Source organism: Protopterus annectens, chromosome 1.part1, assembly GCF_019279795.1.
Source record: "Protopterus annectens isolate FY-2018-M chromosome 1.part1, PAN1.0, whole genome shotgun sequence".
Classification (NCBI taxonomy): Eukaryota; Metazoa; Chordata; order Ceratodontiformes; family Protopteridae; genus Protopterus; species Protopterus annectens.
In genome coordinates, this window is record NC_056726.1 from 1,512,678,069 (window position 1) to 1,512,699,854 (window position 21,786).

The 21,786-nt window shown below is 40.0% G+C and overlaps 1 protein-coding gene across 6 annotated transcripts in view; it reads left to right on the forward strand.

The window, feature by feature from the left end:
* ADGRB2 (adhesion G protein-coupled receptor B2) overlaps positions 1–21,786 on the forward strand; it is a 5,411,420-nt gene that overhangs the window by 1,866,800 nt on the left and 3,522,834 nt on the right. The gene's annotated exons all lie outside the window — the stretch shown is intronic.

Sequence of the window (21,786 nt, forward strand, 5' to 3'; positions counted from 1 at the left end):
GGCAGGTTAGGTGAGCAGAGAGGAAAAAGGTACAGGACAGGTCTGCAGAGATGAAGTGGATAAATAAAAAGGAGGCTGGAGGGGGTTGTGAAGTGTTATCTATGTTGAAGTATAGCGAGTAAGTTTGGCCAGGATTCTTCTTTTCCTGATCTAGTATGTCTGGTTTTCTCGCATCTGTTTTTGAACTGTTGGTAATGGATGATCCCATGTGATATAAACTTTATCATTTTCTATAATGCATTGTGGCTCATATTTCCAATGCTTCTCAGCTACTTCAGTATTGTAATGTTTCCTCAAACCCAGTGCAATAGTCTTGCCACATTATTATGCCTTTCAGTATACATGCCTTCTGCAAATAGTGTTGTTTTACAGAACCTGCATTTGTCTGTTTCTCCAACCTGTTCATTGGACTTTGTAAACCAACCTGTAAGTAGTTCACTAGCCTGAGCTGCCAATATTATCCATTTGCCCTTTGGTTTAAATTCACTTCTCCTTAACCATTCCTGTGTTCGATCTGGATCAACATGAGGTTGTTCCAGGAGTTTTCTATAATTGCAACTATATTTATGACTTTTTCCACATTTCTTGCTTTCTCATCTGGTCCTTCACCTTATATTATTTCTTTTGTATTTTTGACATATTCAGTTGCTGCTGCTTTTTATCTACTTCTGGTTTGATTTCCATTCCCGCTTGCCACTGATATGCTTCTGCTAAACATAGCAGGGAAGTTATTTTAGACATGCTCTCATCATATTTTTAAAACTTTCACTATGTTTAGATCTTGTGAGGTCAGCAGATTTTTTACTCTGTATAATGTCACTAGTTTTTGATATATATATATATATATATATATTTTTTTTTTTTTTTTTTTAACCATGTGTGATACAAACTTGAACACTTCATGTGTGATGACATACAGTCATTTTGTGTTGTTTATTTGTTTTAATGTGGTGTTGTTGAAAGAGACAACAGAGACTTGGCAGAAACCCAGAGAGTATAGACATAGTGTCTATACTGTCTGTATTTTGCCCCATCAATTTCTCACCTGAAAGTTGAGTGTAAAAATAACAATAAAAAATAGTTACCTTAATTTGTCTGCTGTTCTACGCAGAGTTTGATTTTGAAATGTGCAAATTTCTGCAGAATAACTAAGTCAGACTAGCATGGTGTTTTATGCAAGGGAATCAAGAGCTGGTATGACTTTACTCTAGATCATAGGCTACAAAGATGTTGAATAAATATAAACCAGAAAAAGGTGTTTGCAGTTATGTTTGCACTCGCTGGATATGACAATTCCACTCCCACAAATTTTATTGTCAGCAAAATGTGCTTTACAAAAGGCCAACAAGCCTTCTGACAGCAATGTTGCTTTTTGGATATTGACTTATTAAGGGGTACTTCACTCAGCATACTGTGGTCTTTTGCTGAATGTTGCAAGGAAGCTGAAGCAGCAGGCTCAAAGGGAACCTGAGTCATCTTCTCCAAAACAAAATTAAAATCCCAGAGAGGAGGAACAGGCTTCTTAGGAGGCCTAATATGAAGGACGCCTTTAAGGAATTGCTTAACTTCAAATCTAGAAGCGGAAGGAGGAGATACAGGCAGACAAGCAGAGGCAGCCAATAAGTGGGCCTTAGCAGAAGAATAGGCTGAACCAGCACTGATCAATTCACACAAATAAGAAAGAACTAAAGGAACATCCACATTTAGTGGGTTCAGGTTACAAGAGAGACACCAAACAGAAAACATCTTCCATTTGGGGTTTCCTAGTATTGGTTTCCTGGCCTCCTGCAATACCCTCAGCACCTCCTCAGAAAAAAAAAAAATAACAAACAACTCGGTGATAACTAGCCCTGAAAACCAAGACTCATAAAAACAAATCAAGGCAAGATGTGGCAACTAGCAAAAAAAGTGTCTATGTGGAATCAAAATCTATCACCACAGTGTCAGTTGAAGAGTGGACAGGTGGGAATGGATGAGAGATCCCTTGTCTACTTTGTGAGGTAACTTGAGATGATTGCCCTTAGCTAAATGCAGAAGAAGAGGGAACTAATGCTGTCTCAGCCAAAAGGGAGTCACCAACAAGATCTGGGAGTGTCCTGTTGAACTTTGAGCAGGTCTTTTGGAATGAGGGGGAGGGGAGGCAATTCATAAAGTAACATCCCCTTCTAGGAAAATGAGAGGGTGTCCACCTTCCACAACAGAGGACCTGGAACTCTGGCACAAAAAAGAGGAAATTGTTTGTTCAGAGGGGATGCAAATAGATCTACTTGAGGAGGACCTTACTGATGGACAATGTCCAGAAACACATCCCTGTGAAGCATCCAATCTTGAATTGAGTGAAAGACCCACTCAGGTGACTACCACAATGTTTTGATCTGAGGAAATGTGAACTGCCTGAACAGTTATTCTTGGAAATTATTCTTTGAAGAATATAACTGATAATGCAGAAAGTCAAATATCTTTCCAGGGAAACAAAATTCAGACACTGCGCCTGCTTCAATGAAAGTAGGATTCCAAAATAAGGATCTAAATTACCTCGGGGACATTCTCTTTATGTACATATGCTTGCTAACCACTGGTCTAAGTTCAGCCATCGAATGCAAATTGCATCGAATGAGTATTACTCAAATGTTACCCACTGAAGGTTACTTTAACCATACAGGCATATCTTCAAAAATAAAATCATTGAATAGCCATAGTTGGACGACATAATGGAACTGTAATATACTACTTGCTTACGAGCAACTTAGCTATAAGAAAACCTTCCCTTTCCCCAATTTGGTGAAACCTCAGAGTTGGTATATATATATATATATATATATATATATATATATATATATATATATATATATATATATATATATATATATATATATATAAAAGTATCAGGAGGTATGGGGGCACATTTTCCCACATATGTAGTATCCAGTGTTCACTGAATCCTCCTGCTGTGGGGAGCTGTGTTCCCCACACCACACCCCTTGCTAAATATACCAACTCCAAGGTCACACTAAATTGGGAAAAGGGCAGGTTTTCTTATAGCTAAGTTACCAGTAATTAAGTAGTTTGTTGCAGTTCTGTTATGTTGGCCATCTATTATTCGGTTAAAATAACATTCTATGTGTAACGTTCTAGTAATAGCCATTTGATGCAATTTGCATACGATGGCTGAACATAGAAGCGTTAACCACATGTGTGTAACTGCTCTGGTCCCATATCCATTTGGTGGTTTTAGAAGAAAATGTCCGCACTGTAAAAATAATATAAATAGAGAAAAAGACAGAACTGTTTTCAGTAGCTGATACAGTGAGTACAAACCAAACGCACTGGTATAGAAAGTTTACTGCAACAAATACACTGTTTTCAGTATATGACATCAGTAGCGGACCGGAGTTCCACTGTGGTGACCCCTAACTGGGAAAAGCCAAAAGACACAACAACAACAGCAACCTCATAGCAAATAAGCAGAGTATTTTGTAAGGATAGAACATAAACAAATTGTTTGCAGAACATCCTTATTTGGGATATACTCTATGGAAATATACGAATCTAGAAACAAGGGAAAAACATTACCTGGTCAATCATGGGTATCATAGGAAGCCTAGCCAAACGTGCCTTTAAATAGACACTCACAAAAGTTCTTGCCACCATTTTTAAGTATCTCCTTGTACTTACCTCTCACATTAAGCAGGGATATACAAATGGTAACCCTGGTGTACATTTTCTAGCCTTAATATTAATACAAGTAGTACTCTGACTTGTGGTGCAACTTATTGCAAAGGGCAGGATATGATAAGTTATGAATCAAGCCCTCCAGTGACTCTTGTTTATTTCTTTGCCTCTGTAAATTTTGGTCCCCAGTTGTGGTGTTTATAGATTTACTGATTTTGTAAAGAAATAGGATTGGGTCATTCATGGCTCAAAAAGTAAGCCACAGGTCTTCTAGGATTAGCTGTTAGGCTACTGAGTTTAAGAAAAGGCACGCTAATCTATTGGAATAGTTAAAACATTTAAGTCCTTTTACCTTTCCAATTGAGTGATATGTTTACAGCTATATATACTGACAGGGGCATTGCTGTCAGTGACGGCTGTGACAAGGAAAGAGTAAAGTGGTAGGGTAACATCTTTGTCTCTTGAAGGATTGGAAATTAACTGGACCAGATAAAAAAATGTTTTTCTGACTATAGTGAAAACATGATACGGAAATGAGAGCGACCTGTTCACATGAGAACCCACGTTTCTTTTGACATGTCTGTTTGAAGAGGAGCACGATTTCTCACATATGAGATGGGAACCTTTTTTTTTTTTTTTTTTTTGCAGAATGCTGGTCACTACAATATACTACATTGCATTTACACAGGACTGTTTTCAGTAAACCAGGCATGAGCATATTCCAACCCTAGCTAGAGCAGTTTACTATAAGTCAATGAACGGATAACAGTGCCCATCTTCCACTCATCAGCAAACATGGTTAACCACACTTTTGGGATATTAGCTTGGATATCTGCAAAATAAATTTCAAACAGGAGAGGGCCCAACACTGACTCATGTGATATCCATATGTTTAGAATTATACATTCAGAAATGGTACCAGCAACTTTCACAACTTGCTGGCTGTTGGACATCCAATTTGCAAACAAGCAGAAAATGTACAGAGTTAAATTAAGTTTGTCAAGTTTTTCAATAATACCAGGCTGGGGAACAGTGTCAAATTAAGCAAAGTGTAATGACCTCTGTTTACAGCCTCAGAAATCTTTTCAGAGAAGCTTGCTAGGTTCAGGAGACAAGACCTGCCCTTCAGCAAACCAGTCTTATTAGGGTTATATCAGTTAAATTACTTATATCATAATAAATGAACTATGATGTGCTCCTTGGATTTGCATATACAATTTGGTGATGTACTTGGGCATATAATAACCTGCAGTATAGAGGGACCACCCTAATGTAGGGAAGCCACAGTGGCTGTCCTCCAGGCATCATTCACAAACCCCGTGGATAGGTTGACTTTGAACAGATTAAGTGACGGCTTGGATTGTGTATACTTCACACTGCTAAGCATGCAGAGTATTATGTCGTTTGGTCTGTTGGAAGTATTTTTATTATGTGTGACATGGAGAAGCCCCTGTGGATGGTCTCATTTGGAGGTGGACTGCTCCACTAAGTCTGGTAAAGAAGATGCTTGATTTCTGAGTCATACCTAGGGCAGGATGAAGGGGGTTGCTGCCACAACTGCAAACTGTTAGTGAGCCTGATCATCGTTGCACATGAGGGGCATCACTGCAGAACCAGCATTATTTAGGAACCTCTGGGTAAAATCACCTCTTCTTATATGGGTGCATTCAGTGCCTCCATGTTTGGGTAACATCACACCTTCTTATATGGGTGCATTCAGTGCTTCAGTGTTTGGGTAACATCACCGCTTCTTATATGTGTGCATTCAGTGCCGCAGTGTTTGGCTAACATCACTGCTTCTTATATGGGTGCATTCAGTGCCTCAGTGTTTGGGTAACATCACAGCTTCTTATATGGGTGCATTCAGTGCCTCAGTCTTTGGGTAATATCACCGCTTCTTATATGAATGCACTCAGTGCCTCAGTGTTTGGATAACATCACCGCTTCTTATATGGGTGCATTCAGTGCCTCAGTGTTTGGGTAACATCACAGCTTCTTATATGGGTGCATTCAGTGCCTCAGTCTTTGGGTAATATCACCGCTTCTTATATGGGTGCATTCAGTGCCTCAGTGTTTGGGTAATATCACCGCTTCTTATATGGGTGCATTTAGTGCCTCAGTGTTTGGGTAACATCACAGCTTCTTATATGAGTGCATTCAGTGCCTCAGTGTTTGGGTAATATCACAGCTTCTTATATGGGTGCATTCAGTGCCTCAGTGTTTGGGTAACATCACTGCTTCTTATATGGGTGCATTCAGTGCCTCAGTGTTTGGGTAATATCACAGCTTCTTATATGGGTGCATTCAGTGCCTCAGTGTTTGGGTAACATCACTGCTTCTTATATGATTGCATTCAGTGCATCTGTGTTTTAACAACTGTAAGAAGCAGACTGTCGTTACAGTTCCTAACACAGCAGGATACTAAATGCATTAATTTAAAAAGATGAAGCATCACTTGTGGCTTTTAAAAGGAAAGAAAAGGAATGACAACCCTGCACATTCCCCCATCATCAGTTGTTTGCATTGCACTGACAGCCCTGTGCATTCACCCCCATCACCAGTTGTTTGAATTGCACTGACAGCCCTGCGCATTCCCCCCGTCATCAGTTGTTTGCATTGCACTGACAGCCCTGTGCATTCACCCCCATCAGCCAGTATTTGCATTGCAAGACACAAACTAGAGTTGAAACATTGCACTGACAGCCCTGCACATTCACCCCGTAACCAGTTGTTTGCATTGCACTGACAGCCCTGTGCATTCACCCCGTCACCAGTTGTTTGCATTGCACTGACAGTCCTGCACATTCACCCCATCACCAATTGTTTGCAGTGCACTGACAGCCCTGCACATCCACCCTGTCACAAGTTGTTTGCATTGCACTGACAGCCCTGCACATTCCCCCCATCACCCATTATTTGCATTGCACTGACAGCCCTGTGCATTCACCCCATCACCCATTATTTGCATTGCACTGACAGCCCTGCGCATTCACCCCATCACCCGTTATTAGCATTGCACTGACATCCCTGCGCATTCACCCCCATCACCAGTTGTTTGCATTGCACTGACAGCCCTGCACATTCACCCCCATCACCAGTTGTTTGCATTGCACTGACAGCCCTGCGCATTCACCCCATCACCCATTGTTTGTATTGCACTGACAGCCCTGCGCATTCACCCCATCACCCATTATTTGCATTGCACTGACAGGCCTGCACATTCACCCCCATCACCAGTTGTTTGCATTGCACTGACAGCCCTGCACATTCACCCCATCACCAGTTATTTGCAGTGCACTGACAGCCCTGCACGTTCACCCCATCACCAGTTATTTGTAGTGCACTGACAGCCCTGCACGTTCACCCCATCACCAGTTATTTGCAGTGCACTGACAGCCCTGCACATTCACCCCATAACCAGTTGTTTGCAGTGCACTGACAGCCCTGTACGTTCACCCCATCACCAGTTGTTTGCATTGCACTGACAGCCCTGCACGTTCACCCCATCACCAGTTGTTTGCATTGCACTGACAGCCCTGCACGTTCACCCAATCACCAGTTGTTTGCATTGCACTGACAGCCCTGCACGTTCACCCCATCACCTGTTATTTGCAGTGCACTGACAGCCCTGCACGTTCACCCCATCACCAGTTATTTGCAGTGCACTGACAGCCCTGCACGTTCACCCCCATAACCAGTTATTTGCAGTGCACTGACAGCCCTGCACATTCACCCCATCACCTGTTATTTGCAGTGCACTGACAGCCCTGCACGTTCACCCCATCACCTGTTATTTGCAGTGCACTGACAGCCCTGTGCATTCACCCCATCACCTGTTATTTGCAGTGCACTGACAGCACTGCACGTTCATCCCATCACCTGTTATTTGCAGTGCATTGACAGCCCTGCACGTTCACCCCCATCACCTGTTATTTGCATTGCACTGACAGACCTGCACATTCACCCCCATCACCAGTTATTTGCAGTGCACTGACAGCCCTGCGCATTCACCCCTATCACCAGTTGTTTGCAGTGCACTGACAGCCCTGCACATTCACCCCCATCACCTGTTATTTTCAGTGCACTGGCAGCCCTGCACATTCACCCCCATCACCTGTTATTTGCATTGCACTGACAGACCTGCACATTTACCCCCATCACCAGTTATTTTCAGTGCACTGACAGCCCTGCGCATTCACCCCATCACCAGTTGTTTGCAGTGCACTGACAGACCTGCACGTTCACCCCATCACCTGTTATTTGCAGTGCACTGACAGCCCTGCACGTTCACCCCATCACCTGTTATTTGCAGTGCACTGACAGCCCTGCACGTTCACCCCATCACCCATTATTTGCAGTGCAATGCTTCTGTTTTCTTCTTCATTCGTCGTCTGATTTAGGTTGAAGGGTGCCAGTATGGGGAAACTGCCCAGCAAGACAGATTTTCTGGGTCTGGGTTTGACTGATAAGTAATCAGATATAAGTATAGATGATATATTGGGTGGGTACATGTGAGTATTTCATTGGTGAGAACCAGGTCAAGGATTTTAAAGCCTCTATTAGGGAGTTTTGTAATTTGCTCCAGCATATTGGCATTAAGTCTAGGAAATGCTGAGCATGTTCATTTTTAAAAATGTAAGTATGCCAATCATTTATTTTATTTATTTATGTATGAATATGTGCATGTGTGTATGTATATACTTGTTAATTGCCATTTGTTTACCAGGATTTACAGACTGGGCATACCTTGTCCCTTTTCAACAGAGGCCTGCGGAGAACATCTCCAGGTCTAATACATGTACAAAAGGCAGATGAAGTAGAGACGCCAAATTACAATGACCTCAGACAACTTAGCAGAATGAAAAGTACAACACACAGTAAATCATACATAGAGTTTAAGAATATACAGCAGTATATATCAATAAGTAAAAAATATTGAGTCATGAATAAAATCCAATACACAAATATATCTATGATTATAAAAGCAGTTGGAAAGAAAAGAGAAAAGCAAGGTTTGGTATAAAATATATTTAAGTTACATGGTGTTGGCAATCATGGTTCCACAGACGTGTGCAGTTGGGGTAAGGTAAGAAGGCAGGTTGGAGAGGGAAAAGTTGGGAAAGAGGCAGAGATACCAAGACAGAAAAAGGATGGAAAATGTGCAGGATATGTTGAGGCTGAAACAGACTATTAGTAGATAAGTTGAGAGAGAAAAGCTGAGTAATACAGAGTAAGAAGATGCATGATTATTGTTGTGAAGAGAGGCTTTAAGGAGCCAGTGCTTGGTATGTGGTTGGGGAAGAGAATAAAGAATGTCTTGTGAAAGGGGGTGAAAGAAGATCTGAGAGAAAAAAGCAAAGTAGTCAGCCAGGAGATGTTAAAGGGCATTAAATAAGGATAGATGTGAGGAGAACATTAAGAACTGGCAAGGAAAGATGAGAGGGAAAGTAATTGGTTTAGGTTGAAAGGATGGTAGAGAGATAGGCTGTAGATAAAATATGTTAGTATATTATCAGTAGATGAAGTAAGGAATAGCAGAACTTAGAGTACTCTGTGTGGTTGGATAGCAATTTTGTCTAGTTAAGAGCTAAACAGGAACACAGATGTGCTCATTGGATGATGTTTTAATCAAGATGAATGATTTAACATGAGGTGTGTGTTTAAGGGTAAAGGGTATGGAGTTCTAGGTTTTAAAATTGTAGGAGGAATAGTGAGAGGGAGTCACTTGCAGAGATGCTTGATTTAGTTGTTAGGGTTATTAGTTTTTTCTACTGAGCAAAGAGGCCTGTTTGGTGAGTATTGTTGAAAGATGTGCGTTAGGCTAGGGCATTTTTTCAGGTTTGTGAATAAGGGGGGCTCTGGCAGTTCCAGCAAGTGTAGCTGCTTTTGTGCTACACAGTGGTCATATTTCCATGTCACATTAGCAGCAAATTGGTTTACCTTGTTGTAGCACTGCTGAAGGACCCTGGTCTGGGTTGCCACAACTTATAATGAGATGACCAGAGAGGAGAGTTTTCTAGTATTTGTTAGGTAAGGTTTTCTCATTCACTTTATCAATGCTATGTTAACTGAAATCCCCAAACATGAAATAATTAATCTGACAGTTAATGTTTCAACAAGGTAACTTCTATGATTAGTGGGGTATATTGGTGGGGATTTGCAGCTTGTAATGAAGTAGTTGCTGGATTTGTTAAGGGTGATTTGGGTGTTCAGTAGTTCCAAGATATGGTAGTGGGTAACTTGACATGAGGTGATAGTGTTTCTCACCAATGCAGATACTGCCTTTTAGTTACTGGTGGACCTAAAGGCATAATAGACACTAAACCTTGGTACAGATTGATTGTTGTCTCAGTAACTATCTCAATAACTACATGTGTTGAAGTTGCAAGAAGGCCTTGTGTTCTTTCATCTGTCTATTTTAAGACTCCTAGCTTTGAGTTGTGCCACACTGATATTGTCCGAAACTGAGCTTGAGTTTGCTATTTTGGTATGTCCAGTGCATAAAGAAGGCATTATGGGGGCAACAAAGTCTACAGTGTGTATGTGGAAGCCCTGATATGAGATGAGTAAGCCATCCCTTTAGACACAGGAAGCTTTGTCTACCGATTTATTCCAGTCTGACAAATTCTTGATCCCCCTTAGAATGACACTGACCACCTAGCCAATAGTTAAAACCATTTGTCTTGTCTTGCTGTCTAGCTGCCAACCTCTGTCTCCAAAATGTGATAACTGTCTCATATAACTTGGAACAAATGAACAAAATGTGGAACACTTGCTAACATGTAGCCAGCATCAGCTTTAAACCTCATGACATGAGTTAGATTAATTTTCTTATCCTTCTGAAAAAATGTTGATGTATCAGTATGATACAGATATTTGTTATTCTTAGTAATGAATGTGAAAAAGGCCTTTATGATGTGGACAATTTAAGACTCAAAATGATGAATATTTTTCATAATGCGGTAGAGCTGAGTGGTATGAAGAAAAGATTCCGCTGAAGAATCCTGTCAAGCCTACATCTGCCAGCATCAGGTTATGGTCTCTTTTGTCTGGTTTAAGGGACTGTAGGGCCTTTGTGACATCATGGGTCTTGGCACCACACAAGCAGTGTACAACTTTTCTGTCTTTGTCCAATACAGTGACTATGGAGGCTGTATGCCTAATTGTAGGGCCACCTGTGACTAACACATTTCTCTCTGTTGAAGAAGACTTTGTGGGCCTTATCGGCTTAGGTCTGCTTTCAGTTTTGGGGTGAGCTATGTCAATTTGCAGTGCATGTGAGGGGAGAAGTAGGTGCTGTTTCATGTAATGAAGACAGGCATATTTTGTAATGTTTTCTACGAGGCGTTGACAATGTTTTCTTTAAGCATAATTTATGTGCTTTGATATATGAAGTGTTGAGTAAGTGGGTTTGTGAGAAGGCAAGGAAGGTTCAAAACACATACAACATTGCATAACTGGTGCTGGCCCTGTACATTTGAGTCCATAATAGTGACTACTACTGTAACCTGTGACAATACATGAAGTATTGCCTGCATGGTTATGTTGATTTACATTTATATTTGTTTATATAATAGAGACATCTATTTAGGAAGAACAGGTGCACAAGTTAGGGGCACCCCATGGAGACTGGTCTGTGTGTACTGTAAAGATATGGCTTATTTATAACAATGGAACAGTTATTAGGAAGATTGTCATCTGGCAGCATATTAGTAAAATAATCATTATTTCCTTTGAGAATGGTCCTACAAGTGAAGATGGATGGCCACAAGCAGTTTAAGTTTAGAGTGATGAGTATGTGTAAAAGAAGTACTCAACCATTAAAGGATTACGCACACTGTTTGCTTAGCCAAAATACTGTGTGTGGACATCAGAAGAGTATTTTAAGTTTCAGCCAGAGGGACAGTTTGGACATCTTTTGTGGCCAGTAGTATGAAAGGGGTAACTGCCCCAGGTGCAAAATGTTGGGGATGCAAAATCAGCCGATCTCTATTTCTCTTTAATGCAACTGCTTGTTACATTGTAGCAAGCAGTTGGCTCACGTTTCAAAGTTAAAAAAAGTTCCTTTTTTTAAATAAAATCCAAGTGCTGTAATACTTCACGCAGACAGGATATAAACTGTGGCCACTGTTTGTAACATATGCACACAAGGCATGCATACGTACACACACACGCGCACACACACACACACACACACACACACACACACACACACACACACACACACACACACACACACACTCACAAACAGGTATGTGTAAGCACACACACACACACACACACACACACACACACACACACACTCACTACGACCACATGTATACACGCATTCATCCTTTAGGGACTCTGCTTCAGCCTTCTAGCATCTTGCGATGTTGGTCCCCATCTCACCCTATTCTTTATTCAGTTTCTGCCATTGGCAGGTGTATTCTTGCTATTAAGAAAAGAGATGATGATTCTAACATTAGGAATGCTTTATACTCCTTGTCTATCCCAGAGTCATGAAAAGGTCAGGGAAAATCATCACTGACCCTTCACATCCAGGCCACCATCTTTTTGAACTATTACGATCTGCCAGGCATTGTAGATTAATACACACCAAAGCAAGCAAATGTAAGATCAGTTTTATCCACAGGCCATCAAGTTCATGAACGGTTAACTCAGCTTATTAGGCTGGGGTATTCTTTTTCCCAAGCCTCTGAGGATTCTGCAGTATTGTTTATTTCAGTATTTTTTGCACTGAGTTGCACTTTGCACCTTGTATGTATATGTATATGTATATGTATATGTATATGTATATGTATGTGTGTATTGGGTCTATATTATAAGCATGAAAGTCCTTTTCAGCGAATACGAAAACAGTGACACATATTGCACGAAATGCAAAAACACCGAACATCCTAAACCATGAAATTCAAAATCTCGAATTGTCATAGTTGGCCAACCCCACCGCCCGCTACATACAACCTACCCAAACAAAATAAATAAACCACGTACATACACTTAACAAAACCCTACTTCTAACCTTACACTAAACCTTGCATACATTACTATCTATGCACTTACCTTAACCCACACCCTAACCCTAAGGTCCGTCACTATCGCACACTTACCTTAAGGAGCTATACCGCAGAAGGGCCAACTATGGCAATTCGACATTTCTAATTTCATGCTTCAGGACGATCAGTGTTTTCATGGTTCACTGAATATGTGTCGACTTTTCCATATTCGCGTAAGTGTACCTTCACGGTTCTAATAGGGAACCTGTGTATTTACTTTTTTTGTCTTGTTCTAACAGTTGCATGTATATCATTTGTCTTGCTCTTAATAGTATATAAAGTTGTAAATACCTTTGTTTAAAGTTGCTTGTATCTTTGTTTTGGTGACAGTATTCTGTGGCTATCGTAACTGATTGTTAAATCTCTTTGAATGAAACTTTACCTGAATCATCTCTGAATTTCTTTGTAAATGGTGGGTATAATAATCTTAAGCAGTGTTTTTTGAAGTAAAGTAGTAACCAAAGTTTTGTGATACACTGTTTATTTATTTTATTTGCAGTTTAACTGGGAAAGTCCATTGGGCCAAAAATGAGCCCGTTTTCAATGGAGGCCTGGGGAGAAAAGCTCCATATACAAATATCACAAAGCTAATGTCAACAAGGTTAATAAGTACAATACAATTTTCAAAAACTACTAAAACAGTAATATATAAGACAGAATAATAACATTTGAATAAGGTGTTGTAACAAAGCATTGAATGAAATTAAAACACAAGCATTTTGTAGTACATAACAATAATTTGGAGTGCAGGCACATATGCACTCATAGTTTCATGAGGTGAGAGGTAGGAAGAATTAAAAATGTTACATGTTATAAATATGTAGAAGCCAAAAATGAAATGGTTGCATTTTCAGTAACAAATCGAAGAAATATAAAATGTCTGTCCATCTGCCTAGCTCTCACATGCGACTTCTAAAATTAAATGCATGTAACTGTGCTGGGTTATAACATCTGCATATCTTAAAATACAGTACATTTGACCATATGTCACAGCTGTGCTCCACACCACAAAATCTCCATCATCAGGAACTCAGCTATAAATCTGAGAACCAAGAACAGTACAATATTGCTATGGCTCAGCTACAGTGTTTGCTGATTCATCATGAGAGTTTTAAAATGAAATAACTATTGATCAATGGCAAATGTTCCCACTCTTTTATTTGTTGTATGGTTACTGGGCATCACTGCTACATAAGCCAAAATTAAAAACATTAATAACATGTGTTGCATTACTAAACTTGTCATCACTGAAAAATGAAGTGATTCATTCATAATACTGCTTTTTGCTTTATGACCTTTGGTTTTAGATGCAATAAGGTGTTGGATATGTTATCTATTCTCACATACTGAAAATAAAAAAAACAAAAACAGTTTTGCAGTAGAGGGGAGAAAGTAGGTTTCAGACTGAGATATGGAAATAACAGTTAACATGTTTATTTTGCAAGAAGAAAACATTATATTAAATATTTATGCAATTGTGATTTCCTGCAATGTGCATTTCTGTAAATCTAAATTTTTTATTTTTATTACTAGTACCATGTATTCCTCTAGAAAGTATTTCAGCAGAGCCAATGGGGTGAAGGTTGGTCCACTGAAGATGGTGGTCATAATTCGTAACTGCCTTAGTAACTAAATACAAAAAGAAGAAAACATACTTAGTATTAGAATCAAGACATTTTGACAATAACTGTTTCTGCAATAAATGAATCACATAAAATAGAAGTCACAGGTGGGGTAAATCATACAATATACATAAAATATATGAAAAAAACCCCTAGCTTTGAAATGCAAACATTTTAATAAACCTGATGTCACTGGAGCTCTATCATTTTTTTACAGACTATTTCTTGTAATACCAGAAAAAGCCCAATTCCTTTTTCACAGAGTATAGTTAAAACATTTGAGCATATCCCTGATGACCGAATGCAGTGCTTTATAGAAAAGTTTTGTATCCGTACATGAACAGGAAATATACTCTATCTAGTATGTGTGACAGTCTGTCTGTGATAGGCTATGTCTACTAACTTGTATTTTATTCCTCTGACTTTTCACTAACAGTGAACTGAAGCTCTGTTAATGAAAGAAGTTTATTTCCAAAATATGTCTTAATGTTAAACAACAGTGAGTGATGCAAAACATTATATATACAGTATATTTACCAAAGCATCCAGGAACCACTGGAAAAGAGAGATGATGTGATACATTTACTAGGCCAACATAGTTTTTATAGTTATTTGACTCAGATGCCGACATCATTGTACAAATGTTGTACTGTGATTAGGCTGAGAAATCATCTATGTCACTCTGTGATCTTGTAGACTGTTGGATGAACAACACTCCATTAAATGGAAACTTCAGATGCCTCCAGTAACTGCAGGATTTAACCCTGGAGTGGTGGTCCTGAATGCAGGATTATACCCTGGAGTGGTGTTCCTGAATGCAGGATTATAGCTTGAAATGGTGGTCCTGACTTCAGGATTATACCCTGGAGCGGTGGTCCTGACTGCAGGATTATACCATGGAGTGTGATCCTGACTTCAGGATTATAGCCTGGAGTGGTGGTCCTGATGATGAAACCTACAGACTGTACATTACATGGTGCACATTAGGACACACTGATGGGAATATGAGAGGTGCTAACATTGTTGTGTGCATCACAATCAGGGAAGATGTTTATGGTTATTGGGTACAACTGTGACATGATAGGGCACACATGATGCCACTATTGCATTGTGAGGTGAGATGGTGTACACAGTCACAGAATTAATTCTATCCTTCCGAGCTTAGCAGCATATCACATCTAACTTCATGTTTTTTCTTTGTACAGTGGCAAAACACAAACATATCAGAGAGCTCACCTTCATTTTTATTTGTATTTATTTATTTGTTATTCAGTAAGGCCACTAGGAATAAACATTTCATCTAAGCTGCAGCCTTAGAGGGGTCTATATCAGATGATTGAAAGCTTACAAGTCTGGAGCTCACAAGTTCAAACTGCAAACCTTGAAAGCTGGCAACATCGAACGTACAAAAAAAATACTAACTATAAAAAAAAAAAAACGCTCTATGCAGGGGGGCAAGCCCACCTGCACCCCTCACACCCCTCGCTACTTAAATATACCAACTCTGAGATCGCACTATAGTGCAGTAAAGGGAATTTTTCCCTTCCCCGCACTCTATGGCAATCTCCATTGTGCAGTTCGATCTCAGCTTTTGGGATTTGAAGTTAGAAGTTGTGAGCTTCAGGCTTATCAGCCTTCGATGTTCCGATATAAACCCGCCTTAGAGTATTGAGTGGTTAAGTGATTTACTTAAATGTGGGCATGTTTCATGTTTGTATCTGTACACTGTGCCACTACCCAATATGGTCACAATGGTCACATTTCAGGGGTGCCACATGATCATACCTCTGGGTCAGTTAAGTGACTATTCAACTGGTGACTGTGGGAATAAAACCAAGGATTTTAATAAGTTGAAGGTTGTGACCAGCTTGTAGTTTTAAACTTTCATACTATATTTGTAGATGTTTGAACTTTCATACTATATTTACAGATGTTTGACTATATATATATATATATATATATATATATATATATATGTATAGATAGATAGAGGAGCATGGAATGGCACTGAAGTAATGTTGTATGAGTAATGACAGCATGCTGTTACATGTACATGTGAGAGGTGGTGGGTGCTGATAAGTTTCATGTACAGTGGGCACTCCACTTCACCACCATATTGTAACTTGACATCGTGTTGCATGGATGCATAGGTTCATGGATTAGTACTAGGCTAGCTGCCCTTGTGGGTAATTTTTTTAAGCCTGGCCAATTACCCCATGTGAGAATCAAACCCTGCATCTTCTGTATGTAAAGTAAACATCTTAACAATTATGCCAGCCTCCCAGCCTTACCACAGATAGGTGTATGGGTGCTGCAGGGCAGGGGTACTTATTTCAACTCTACAGAAAGTAAAAGGAGTTCACATCTGGGGTTGTACAGGACAAGGTGTTGGATCAATGCAGTCTGAGAAGGTAGAAAATTACAGACAAACCTAAAAGGTGTTGTCATGAAGATCTGTGTCACACTTGATGTGTAGAGATAAAAAAGTGGAGATAAATATAGAAAGATGGCAACTAACTTAATAAATGCATAAATAAATAAAATAAAATTATAACGAAATACTTAGGGCTATCGTTCTCTTTTCTAGATAAAATCATGAAAAGAAAAATAAATGGCAAGTATTACAATCTGATCTAGCAGATAGTATAGAGGGTTAAGGTTATGATTTGTTAATGAAATTATTTTTGTAAAGTATAGTTCAATTCCTCTAAACTCCATTTGCCTGCTGTATGATCCTGAGCAATTCATTTAACCACAGATCATTGGCTGAGGCTAAACAAGATCCATTTGGATCAGAACTCTACCCAGGTTACGCATACGAGTAAATAAACACTAATTTGACTTGGGAGGGTGGCCTAATGGTTAAGGTGTTTGCCTTGCAAGCACAAGGTGCAGGGTTTGAATCTCACAAGGGATAATTGGCTAGGCTTAAAATGGCTCACAAGGGCAGTTAGCTTAGTATGAACCTAAGTCAACAATGCTTGATTCGAAAATAAAACATACTAACTTTTAACTTTCATTATTTAAAATGTCTGATGTGCCTCACAAGCAACTGCTATGCACTTAATGAAGTTATAATTAAACAGTATAATTATTGTTAAAAAAGATAAAAAGAGGCTGTTTTTATCAGATCAAACAAAGCCACACAAAAAATATACACAAGACTGCAATGTGCAACACAATAGTAAAAAATACATATATAGAGGCCATTTTGTATTTGTAATAATGCACTCCGGCATGGAGATTGTAAGGAAATAATAGGCACTACCTGAGTAGGACGTCCCTCTGCCTGTGGCTTCAGGATTTGCAAAATGCATGATTGATTTATTGTTTTGTTATAATGCCCTTTCTTTTCATAGGTAGTTGCTAGACTTGCAATCCAGGGCACCACTGAAGCCCAGACAAAATTCTAGTTATCCACAAGCACTGTCTGGTGAAGTGACTTACACACAAGGCAAATAAATGATGAGGGAATCATACCCCATACCACAGGAACTGCAGCTGACAGCCTCAGCTTTCTGCATTAATTGCCAGACTATACAAATATAATTTTTATAAGAAGTATTTGTAGTTATTATTTCATGATAACCCACTAATGATTCGATTCATATATTATTTGAGTTTTTCAACCTTATAAAATGATAATTGTATACATTTCTTTTTTTGTGAAATGAATGGCAAAACATAATCCATCCAAAGTGTCACTGGAATCTGTAAACTTTGCTAGCATATATTTGAGGAAATTATGTCAAGATGCTTACCTACACCATGCACTTTCTTGAAGATTACAGACATAAAGTCACAACAACTGCATGTTTGTCACTGCCTTAGTCTAAATTCTAGAGGGATCAAGCATCAGTTGAATGAAAGCAATCTTACTTACAAAGTGATAAGTCATATAAACTCCCTGGATCCAATCGTGGCTGCTGTGTGCTCCTGGCCGTGCTGTTCCTCACTCCCACCTTACAACCCTACTTCCCACTTCACATTGGTGTACTGGCCCTACCCTACTGGATTTGTCAAGACTACTTCCAAGTCACCTTGCCATCCCTCGCTGCCTGACACCTTACAGGAGCAGTTCTACCTTTCTCCCAGAAGTGAAATAAAAAGGGTGAAAGAAACCTTACAACCCTACTTCCCACTTCACATTGGTGTACTGGCCCTACCCTACTGGATTTGTCTAGACTACTTCCAAGTCACCTTGCCATCCCTCGCTGCCTGACACCTTACAGGAGCAGTTCTACCTTTCTCCCAGAAGTGAAATAAAAAGGGTGAAAGAAACCTTACAACCCTACTTTCCACTTCACATTGGTGTACTGGCCCTACCCTACTGGATTTGTCAAGACTACTTCCAAGTCACCTTGCCATCCCTCGCTGCCTGACACCTTACAGGAACAGTTCTACCTTTCTCCCAGAAGTGAAATAAAAAGGGTGAAAGAAACCTTACAACCCTACTTCCCACTTCACATTGGTGTACTGGCCCTATCCTACTGGATTTGTCAAGACTACTTCCAAGTCACCTTGCCATCCCTCGCTGCCTGACACCTTACAGGAGCAGTTCTACCTTTCCCCCAGAAGTGAAATAAAAAGGGTGAAAGAAACCTTACAACCCTACTTCCCACTTCACATTGGTGTACTGGCCCTACCCTACTGGATTTGTCAAGACTACTTCCAAGTCACCTTGCCATCCCTCGCTGCCTGACACCTTACAGGAGCAGTTCTACCTTTCTCCCAGAAGTGAAATAAAAAGGGTGATAGAAAGTACGTAATTATCCTGCTACATGCAATGTAAATGGGCTTGTGAATTTGCTCTACCACTTACCTGGTGTTAGTGCAGGACTACAGCCAGTATACCCAGCAGCCTCCCCCTACTCTTTAACCGTAAAACCCCTTTTCATACCTCTCCCCGTGCCTTTTCTCCTTATATCCGTGCTGCCTGTTCATCTATTTTACTGAGGCAGTGGCTCCTCTCCCTGTACTATAAGGATTTGCCACTAGGTGGCAGTATTCACCCAACCACTATCTCTCTTCCCTCTCTCTCCTCCCCACTTACTACTTCTCTTCAGAACACTTCTTCTCTACCTACACTCACTATCAGTCATACCCTCCAGCCAGTTCTTGATACCTGCCTGCTTCCCTTTCACTCTAACATAATATTGCTTAAACCTTCCCACCCAGCTCCCCCTGTTTTTACCTATCTCCTGACTGATTGTTTCCTCTCTCTCCTGCTGTCAGCTTCCTTGTGTCTCCTTTGTACCACCCTACCTACCCTCTAAATATATCCATCTTGCCTCTCTTCCTTACTTTTCTTGCTCATCGCGGTTTTTGCTGTTCCAACATTTTTTCTCTACCCCTTTTAGTATCCTGTACTCTATTCGTCATCCCTACCCCTGACTCTTACCTTCCTTCCGGCTACTATCTGTTACACCTATCTTTAGCTCCATCCTCTTCTCCCCCACATCCGCCCCACAACTATCTTAAGGGCCAAATCCCCCGGGGCACCATCTTTAACTCCCTGGATCCAATCGTGGCTGCTGTGTGCTCCTGGCCGTGCTGTTCCTCACTCCCAGTAAGTGCACTATCCACCACTTGTTATTAATGCACTGTATCATTGTTGTGGTCCTTTTCACCTTTATAATTCATCATCATTTATATGGTTTACAGTAATTTAATTTACCTGTGCTTTATCTACATTATATTTGTAAACTTCTCTCTCAGCTATAAAGAGTCTATGGTTACATACGGATATACTATTTGGCTATGTATGTCGTCCATCTCAGCTGACAAGGTCATTGTAGTCCTGACTGTATGCTATACTGTTGTTTTAAGTGTCTTATAAATTGTGAATAATTGCTTTATAAATAGTGAATGGTTTTATTCCACTGCAGGGGCTAACAATTGACAATTCCCTCAATCGATGTTACTCATGGCGCCTTTCTCCTCATAGCGATATCTGTAACTTCCAAACTGCTTACATTACTTTCGGCAGCTTCCACTACAAAACTAGACTAGTTCTTGTGGGTTGTTATTCGTTCTGCCCCACATTTATTACCTTTCTTTCTTCTCATCCTACTGCTGCTATATGTCCCACTCCATATCTATTACTTTTTCTCTGTTAGTCTCACCACAGCGATATTTTTCCTCAAGCCGTGGCGTACCTATCTAAGACTTAGTACCCTAGTATACGCTCACTACCCTCTGCAAGCAGCGTCTGCTGCCTGCTATAGCTCTGCACCTAAGCCGCTACTTATAGGGATTGACTCTTGACTCTCGTTGCAGCGTTCCCTTGAGGGGCTTACCATAACTGTGATGCCTGCTCCGTTCCAACAGCTTTAGCGGCCCAGACATTATTTATTGTTTATTCTCCTTAAATTTTTCGCTTAGTTGGATCGCTAATTATACTTAGTAGTATCCTGATCTTCATACCGCTATTAATACATTGCTCTCCAAATTTACCTTTAGGTCTTAGTTCTTCTTTTACCCTTCGACATACTAGATACCCTAAGCTTATTTAGATTATAATTAGTATGAGGCTTCCGTCCAGCTGTGCTGTTTTTATTTTGAAATGGGTTATGCTCTCTAAGGGCATGTGGGTTTACTCATACTAGAGATCTTTTAGGGCTCGTGAGTAATACTCTTCCCGGGGTGTTAAATAGGGCTAGTGGGTTATACTCCTCCTGGTGTGCTTCTTGGTCGCTAACTGCCACCACGTGGCTTTGCTGAGCGTCTGTTAAGCAGTGGCGCTACCTGCCAATTGCCCCTTCGCTTAACTAGAGATAATACTTGTTTTTCTTTATAATAGGATGACAATTACCTGTAAATGTTTCAATTGCTGGAACGTAGTCACCTTATATCTGATCTACTGATTCACTGTTGTAGTTCATAGCTTTATGCTGTAAGCATTTTTAGCTCTGTTTACAGAGGGTGTTGTAATTTTGTGTATTTCCTTACCAGGTATATATGAGCGCCACTATCTAAACGGCTCCATTAGACTCACCGGCGCTCCCCTTATACATAATTCCTGGCGATTCTAAAAGGCTCTTCCAATTTAGTAAAGGGATGTTTAGACCTATAATTGTAATCCTTTGCTACAGTTGCCATTCATAATATGCATTTTGTGATTATATTTTGCTACATGTCTAGCTAATCTATGTAAAATGTTTGAATTACTGTTTTAATGGTGAAATCACACAGTGTCTTCACTAACAATTGAAGATTATTGTTGTACTGAATATCTGTAGTTACTAGGCATTTATCGCTATTGTTTGCTGGTAATTGTGGCACAGACCTTGTATCAAGGGGCTTTTGTACCAGTGATATCTGTGCTATGTTTTTTTGTATTTGTCCTCTGCTGCCTAACATATTACTATTGTAGTCTCTATATCTAACTGCTTAACCTTAGATGTATGTCCTATCAAACTGCCTCTCTTGTT